This window comes from Triticum aestivum, chromosome 7A, assembly GCF_018294505.1.
Source record: "Triticum aestivum cultivar Chinese Spring chromosome 7A, IWGSC CS RefSeq v2.1, whole genome shotgun sequence".
Lineage (NCBI taxonomy): Eukaryota > Viridiplantae > Streptophyta > Magnoliopsida > Poales > Poaceae > Triticum > Triticum aestivum.
Window position 1 is genome coordinate 571231812 of NC_057812.1, and position 8564 is coordinate 571240375.

Sequence of the window (8564 nt, forward strand, 5' to 3'; positions counted from 1 at the left end):
GACAATCGGAGTGACAAATCCTAATCTCGAAATACGCCAACCCAACATGTACCTTTGGAGACACCTGTAGAGCTCCTTTATAATCACCCAGTTACGTTGTGACGTTTGGTAGCACACAAAGTGTTCCTCCGGCAAACGGGAGTTGCATAATCTCATAGTCATAGGAACATGTATAAGTCATGAAGAAAGCAACAGCAACATACTAAACGATCGGGTGCTAAGCTAATGGAATGGGTCATGTCAATCACATCATTCTTCTAATGATGTGATCCCATTAATCAAATAACAACTCTTTTGTTCATGGTTAGGAAACATAACCATCTTCGATTAACGAGCTAGTCAAGTAGAGGCATACTAGTGACACTCTGTTTGTCTATGTATTCACACATGTATTATGTTTCCAGTTAATACAATTCTTGCATGAATAATAAACATTTATCATGATATAAGGAAATAAATAGTAACTTTATTATTGCCTCTAGGGCATATTTCCTTCACCAGCTCCTATTCTTCATCGCGCGACACCGACGAGCATGAAGACTTGGACAACACTGCAGCAGGCCCTTCCATGACAAACGACCCCAACAACGCTGGCACTCCTTCATCAACTTGATATTCTTCAGGGGCGTTAGTCCTTATTTTTGATCATTTTGGTCATTCGATGACAAAGGGGGAGAATTTTGAGTTAGTCTTCAAGCGGGTTACAACTCTCGTTCTTCTGAAACTTTATTGGATCGAGTTGTAAACTTAAACTCGATGGTGCTCTGATACTTTTGATGTGTTTTTCTGCATGCTTATTTCTCATATATGTTAATGCACGCATGGTGAATTACATCAGTCACCATATTTCATCATGCATTCCAAATTCTTCATTGTGATATGTCAAATACGTGTATGAATTACAAGATATAGGGGGAGATCTCCATGATTAAACTCTTCAAGTGTGCATTGCTTCAAATGCAAATTCCTCACTATGCACATCTTCAGGGGGAGTTCTTCTATATCTTGCAATCAAATTCCTCAATATCAGTATTCACACTTCATATGTTTATCCCCGTTGAAAACTTAACCTATATTGTCATCAATCACCAAAAAGGGGGAGATTGTAAGTGCATCTAGTGCCCCTTAGTGATTTTGGTGTATTGAAGACTTATAGGTTAAGGGACTAATACATTTGTGAGTGTACACAGGTCTATAAGTCTATGAGGAGTTTGATATTTACAGAGAAAGTCGACCCCTAAAAAATTTCTTCGACTGAAGACTTTGAAAGTGAAGAAATTGGTGTGACGTTGAAGACTTGGCATTCATTCGAGGAACATGAAGCGTGAAGACTTTTTGTTTTCGTAGTTTCTTTTTCTCTTTCTTGAGTCATAGGAAACACCGTACTATTAAAGGGGGTCGAGGAAATACTAAGGAAAAATTTCCATGTGATGCTCAACTCAAAATCCTACACCTACCAATCCCTTCGAGTGAAGCCATTAGAAATCTCATACAGTTCAGTCATATTCTTTAGTGACAGAGACGAAGTTCTTCTTGTCTCTGAGGAATTTGTTCTGACTGAGGAGTTAGGAATTTGCTAGTGCGGATTGCCTACACAGTGAGGAACATGATAGCCCTGAGGAATTTGATTCTCACAATTCTGACCGTTGTTGTGCTATGCGCCAGCTTTCCTAGAATATCTACCCACCTAACGGTCATATCATTGAAGGGCATTTATGTCTTATCATGTCGGGCTGCTCCCTAGGCTATAAATAGCCACCCCCTACAACCACTAGCCGGTTGGCTGCTCCGAGAGAAACTGACACTTGTCATTTGAGAGCATCCCATCCTCCGAGGACTTTGAGCGAAAATTATCAAGTGAGGAAAACCCAAACCCAAACACCTACAAACCCCAAGTGATTGAGCATCGCTGAAGAGATTGATCCTACGTGGATCCGACGCTTGTTACCTTTGAAGACTATGCTTCTTCCAAACGGTTAGGCGTCAAGGTCTAGAGCATCCAAGAGAAATTGTGGATCACCGAGTGACCAAGTTTGTGAAGGTTCAGAAGTCACCGGAAGACTTACCACGAGTGATTGGGCGAGGTCTGTGTGACCTTAGCTCAAGGAGAATACGGTGAGGACTGTGTGTCCGAGACTATGTGTCTTCAGGCTTAAATACCTAGCCGCTCCAACTAGTTGTACAACTGAGACAACAGTTGGAACTGGTCTACCAAATCATTGTCTTCACCAAGCTCACTGGTTCTATTTCCTCAACTCTTTCATTTCCTCATATCTGTGTTTGAAGACTTTGACTGAAGACTTTCTCAATTTCCTCAGTTCAATTTCTTCAGTCGGTTTGTCTTCATCTTGTTTTATCCTGTGCTTACGCTTTCTGTACTCTGTGTGTGTCTTCATTTCATCATGATGACTATGCTTGTGTTTTGTTATGTTTACTTTTGAGTACTTATTCCGCTGCTAGTAGTTCTTCGCTAAGGAATTTCCTCTCCTGCAAATTCCTCGGTGAAGAATTCATAAAAATCGCCTATTCACCCCCCCTCTAGTCGATATAATGCACTTTCACGACTAAGGGGGAAGACCGGTAGACGACAAGCGTGGCCGTGACACTCGCCTTTCAAGAACCTTTGAAGGGGTTCATGAACCAAAAGGAAGCGATGGAGGAGAGGAAGCGCCAAGAGAAGGAGGAGCAAATGAAGGCCTACATGGATATACAAAAGAAGAAGCTCGAGATCGAGGAGAACATCCAAAAGAAGAAGGTTGAGATCGAGGCAAGCATCACAAAGACAAAAGCAAATGAGGTGAAGCCCGCTCTAATGGTGAAGGAAGTGGAGATCATGACGATCGATTTTTTTCAAAAAGGAGGATGACCCCCGGCCTCTGAATTAGGGTGATGCATACAACCATTTTATTAATTATTCATCAAGACCTTACAAATAAATACATCAATAAGTCTGAAGCCACCTAATTCTTTGGCAACAACAGCCGCTACCCTATCAAATGGTGAAGGGATGCACATGATCAGGGCCGCCTGCCCTGACCTCACACCAATGCCCAACATCAAAACCGGAGGCCCCAACCAAGCCGTCCAACGGCGGGTCGAGGGAACAAACCAGTCAAGCGTACTCTCAGGGGGCACCGCATGCGCACGCTCCAGAGGCTGCCGCCACCATCTTCCGTCGCCCTTCTCCGACCCTTACTGCCCAACCGAAGAGCGGACGGCTAATGTGTTCCACTTATTAAACAGGGTCTATGGTCTGTCCGTGTTATGTATCCATAAATGATATAGGGTTAGATGTTAAATGGGGGTTCTTATGTCCCATAAAAATGGTTTGTTATGTTAGAATCTTAAAAGAAACTAATTCTGTATGGAGAAACAAAAAATCCCTCTTCAGAATTGGTATCAACGTATTGACCTTGCCAGGCCTGCCGTCAACGGCACCATCTCCCTACGCATGTCGATCGTCCCGCATCCATCGTCGAGACCCTGCGGCACCACGCCACCGAGACTCCACGTTGTCGATGCGTCACAAGCAACACTGCTCCACGAAAGAAACAGTCCACCGGTCCCTCAAGTCGATGAACATCTTCAAGAATGACGCGCCCACGAGAGGAATGACTAAGCGCCGCCATCATCCGATCAACCGATCAAGGGTTTCCCCTGGAGGTAGTGGAAGGAAGTGTGTGAAGGAAATATGCCCTAGAGGCAATAATAAAGTTATTATTTATTTCCTTATATCATGATAAATGTTTATTATTCATGCTAGAATTGTATTAACCAGAAACATAATACATGTGTGAATACATAGACAAACAGAGTGTCACTAGTATGCCTCTACTTGACTAGATCGTTAATCAAAGATGGTTATGTTTCCTAGCCATAGACAAAGAGTTGTCATTTAATTAATGGGATCACATCATTAGGAGAATGATGTGATTGACTTGACCCATTCCGTTAGGTTAGCACTTGATCATTTAGTTTGTTGCTATTGCTTTCTTCATTACTTATACATGTTCCTATGACTATGAGATTAAGCAACTCCCGTTTGCCGGAGGAACACTTTATGTGCTACCAAACATCACAATGTAACTGGGTGATTATAAAGGTGCTCTACAGGTGTCTCCAAAGGTACTTGTTGGGTTGGTGTATTTCGAGATTAGGATTTGTCACTCTGATTGTCGGAGAGGTATCTCTGGGCCCACTCGGTAATGCACATCACTATAAGCCTTGCAAGCAATGCAACTAATGAGTTAGTTGCAGGATGATGTATTACGGAAGGAGTAAAGAGACTTGCCAGTAACGAGATTGAACTAGGTATTGAGATACCGATGATCGAATCTCAGGCAAGTAACATACCGATGACAAAGGGAACAACGTATGTTGTTATGCGGTTTGACCGATAAAGATCTTCGTAGAATATGTAGGTGCCAATATGAGCATCCAGGTTCCGCTATTGGTTATTGACCGGAGACGTGTCTCGGTCATGTCTACATAGTTCTCGAACCCGTAGGGTCCGCACGCTTAAAGTTAGATGACAGGTATATTATGAGTTTATATGTTTTGATGTACCGAAGGTAGTTTGGAGTCCCGGATGTGATCACGGACATGACGAGGAGTCTCGAAATGGTCGAGACGTAAAGATCTATATATTGGACGACTATGTTTGGACACCGGAAAGGTTTCGGAAGGTTTCGGACATTTATCGGAGTACCGGGGGTTACCGGACCCCCCTGGGAACTAATGGGCCTTGTTGGGCCTTAGTGGAGAGAGAGAGGGGCCGGCCAGGGCAAGAGGCGCGCCCCCTCCCCTTGAGTCCGAATAGGACAAGGAACGGGGGGTAGCGCCCCCCTTGCCTTTCCCCTCTCCCACTCCTTCCTTCCCCCTCCTTCTTGGACTAGGAAAGGGAGGGGCAAACCTACTTGGAGTAGGTTTCCCCCTCCTAGGGTGCGCCACCCCCATGGCCGGCCCTCTCCTCCTCCCCCCTTTATATACGGAGGAGGGGGGCACCCCATAGACACAACAATTGATCTCTTGATCTCTTAGCCGTGTGCGGTGCCTCCCTCCACCATAAGCCACCTCGATCATATCATAGCGGTGCTTAGGCGAAGCCCTACGTCGGTAGAACATCATCATCGTTACCACGCCGTCATGCTGATGAAACTCTCCCTCAACAGTCGGCTGGATCGGAGTTCGAGGGACGTCATCGAGTTGAACGTGTGCAGAACTCGAAGGTGTCGTGCGTTCGGTACTTGATCGGTCGGATTGTGAAGACGTACGACTACATCAACCGCGTTGTGCTAACGCTTCTGCTTTCGGTCTACGAGGGTACGTGGACACATTCTCCCCTCTCGTTGCTATGCATCACCATGTTCTTGCATGTGCGTAGGATTTTTTTTGAAATTACTACGTTCCCCAACAGTGGCATCCGAACCAGGTTTTATGCGTAGATGTCATATGCACGAGTAGAACACAAGTGAGTTGTGGGCGATACAAGTCATACTGCTTACCAGCATGTCATACTTTGGTTTGGCGGTATTGTTGGATGAAGCGGCCCGGACCGACATTACGCGTACGCTTACGCGAGACTGGTTCTACTGACGTGCTTTGCACACAAGTGGCTGGCGGGTGTCAGTTTCTCCAACTTTAGTTGAACCAAGTGTGGCTATGCCCGGTCCTTGAGAAGGTTAAAACAGCACTAACTTGATGAACTATCGTTGTGGTTTTGATGCGTAGGTAAGAACGGTTTTTGCTCAGCCCGTAGCAGCCACGTAAAACTCTGCAACAACAAAGTAGAGGACGTCTAACTTGTTTTTGTAGGGCATGTTGTGATGTGATATGGTCAAGGCATGATGCTATATTTTATTGTATGAGATGATCATGTTTTGTAACCGAGTTATGGCAACTGCCAGGAGCCATATGGTTGTCGGCTTGTCGCTTTATTGTATGCAATGCAGTCGCCCTGTAATGCTTTACTTTATCACTAAGCGTTAGCGATAGTGAAGGAAATATGCCCTAGAGGCAATAATAAAGTTATTATTTATTTCCTTATTTCATGATAAATGTTTATTATTCATGCTAGAATTGTATTAACTGGAAACATAATACATGTGTGAATACATAGACAAACAGAGTGTCACTAGTATGCCTCTACTTGACTAGCTCATTAATCAAAGATGGTTATGTTTCCTAACCATAGACAAAGAGTTGTTATTTGATTAATGGGATCACATCATTAGATGAATGATCTGATTGACATGACCCGTTCCATTAGCTTAGCACCCAATCATTTAGTATGTTGCTATTGCTTTCTTCATGACTTATACATGTTCCTATGACTATGAGATTATGCAACTCCCGTTTGCCGGAGGAACACTTTGTGTGCTACCAAACGTCACAACGTAACTGGGTGATTATAAAGGTGCTCTATAGGTGTCTCCAAAGGTACATGTTGGGTTGGCGTATTTCAAGATTAGGATTTGTCACTCCGATTGTCGGAGAGGTATCTCTGGGCCCTCTCGGTAATGCACATCACATAAGCCATGCAAGCATTGCAACTAATGATTTAGTTGTTAGATGATGTATTACGGAATGAGTAAAGAGACTTGCCGGTAACGAGATTGAACTAGGTATTGAGATACCGACGATCGAATCTCGGGCAAGTAACATACCGATGACAAAGGGAACAAACGTATGTTGTTATGCGGTCTGACCGATAAAAGATCTTCGTAGAATATGTAGGAGCCAATATGAGCATCCAGGTTCCGCTATTGGTTATTGACGGGAGACGTGTCTCGGTCATGTCTACATTGTTCTCGAACCCGTAGGGTCCGCACGCTTAAGGTTTCGATGACAGTTATATTATGAGTTTATGCATTTTGATGTACCGAAGTTTGTTCGGAGTCCCGGATGTGATCACGGACATGACGAGGAGTCTCGAAATGGTCGAGACATAAATATTGATATATTGGAAGCCTATATTTGGATATCAGAAGTGTTCCGGGTGAAATCGGGATTTTACCGGAGTACCAGGAGGTTACCGGAACCCCCCGGGAGGTATATGGGCCTTAGTGGGCTTTAGTGGAAGAGAGGAGAGGTGGCCAGGGCTGGGCCGTGCGCCCCTCCCCCCTAGTCCGAATAGGACAAGGAGAGGGGGGCGGCGCCCCCTTCCTTCTCTCTCTCCTCTTTCCCCCTCCCGAATCCTATTCCAACTAGGAAAGGGGGGGAATCCTACTCCCGGTGGGAGTAGGACTCCTCCTGGCACGCCCTCCTCCTGGCCGGCCGCACCCCCTACTTGATCCTTTATATACGGGGGCAGGGGTCACCCCTAGATACACAAGTTCATCCACGTGATCATATTCTTAGCCGTGTGCGGTGCCCCCTTCCACCATAATCCTCGATAATATTGTAGCGGTGCTTAGGCGAAGCCCTGCGACGGTAGTACATCAAGATCGTCACCACGCCGCCGTGCTGACGGAAATCTTCCCCGAAGCTTGCTGGATCAGAGTCCGGGGATCGTCATCGAGCTGAACGTGTGCTAAAACTCGAAGGTGTCGTAGTTTCGGTGCTTGATCGGTCGGGCCGTGAAGACGTACGACTACATCAACCGTGTTGTGCTAACGCTTCCGCTGTCGGTCTACAAGGGTACGTAGATCACACTCTCCCCTCTCGTTGCTATGCATCACCATGATCTTACGTGTGTGTTGGAAAACTTTTGAAATTACTACGTTCCCCAACAGTGGCATCCGAGCCTAGGTTTTATGTGTTGATGTTATATGCACGAGTAGAACACAAGTGAGTTGTGGGCGATATAAGTCATACTGCTTACCAGCATGTCATACTTTGGTTCGGCGGTATTGTTGGACGAAGCGGCCCAGACCGACATTACGCGTACGCTTACGCGAGACCGGTTCTCCCGACGTGCTTTGCACAAAGGTGGCTAGCGGGTTACAGTTTCTCCAACTTTAGTTGAACCGAGTGTGGCTACGCCCGGTCCTTGCGAAGGTTAAAACAGCACCAACTTGACAAACTATCGTTGTGGTTTTCATGCGTAGGTAAGATTGGTTCTTGCTTAAGCCCGTAGCGGCCACATAAAACTTGCAACAAACAAAGTAGAGGACGTCTAACTTGTTTTTGCAGGGCATGTTGTGATGTGATATGGTCAAGACATGATGCTAAATTTTATTGTATGAGATGATCATGTTTTGTAACCAAGTTATCGGCAACTGGCAGGAGCCATATGGTTGTCGCTTTATTGTATGCAATGCAATTGCGCTGTAATGCTTTACTTTAAGACTAAGCGGTAGCGATAGTCGTGGAAGCATAAGATTGGCGAGACGACAACGATGCTACAATGGTGATCAAGGTGTCGCGCCGGTGACGATGGTGATCACGACGGTGCTTCGAAGATGGAGATCACAAGCACAAGATGATGATGGCCATATCATATCACTTATATTGATTGCATGTGATGTTTATCTTTTATGCATCTTATCTTGCTTTGATTGACGGTAGCATTATAAGATGATCTCTCACTAATTATCAAGAAGTGTTCTCCCTGAGTATGCACC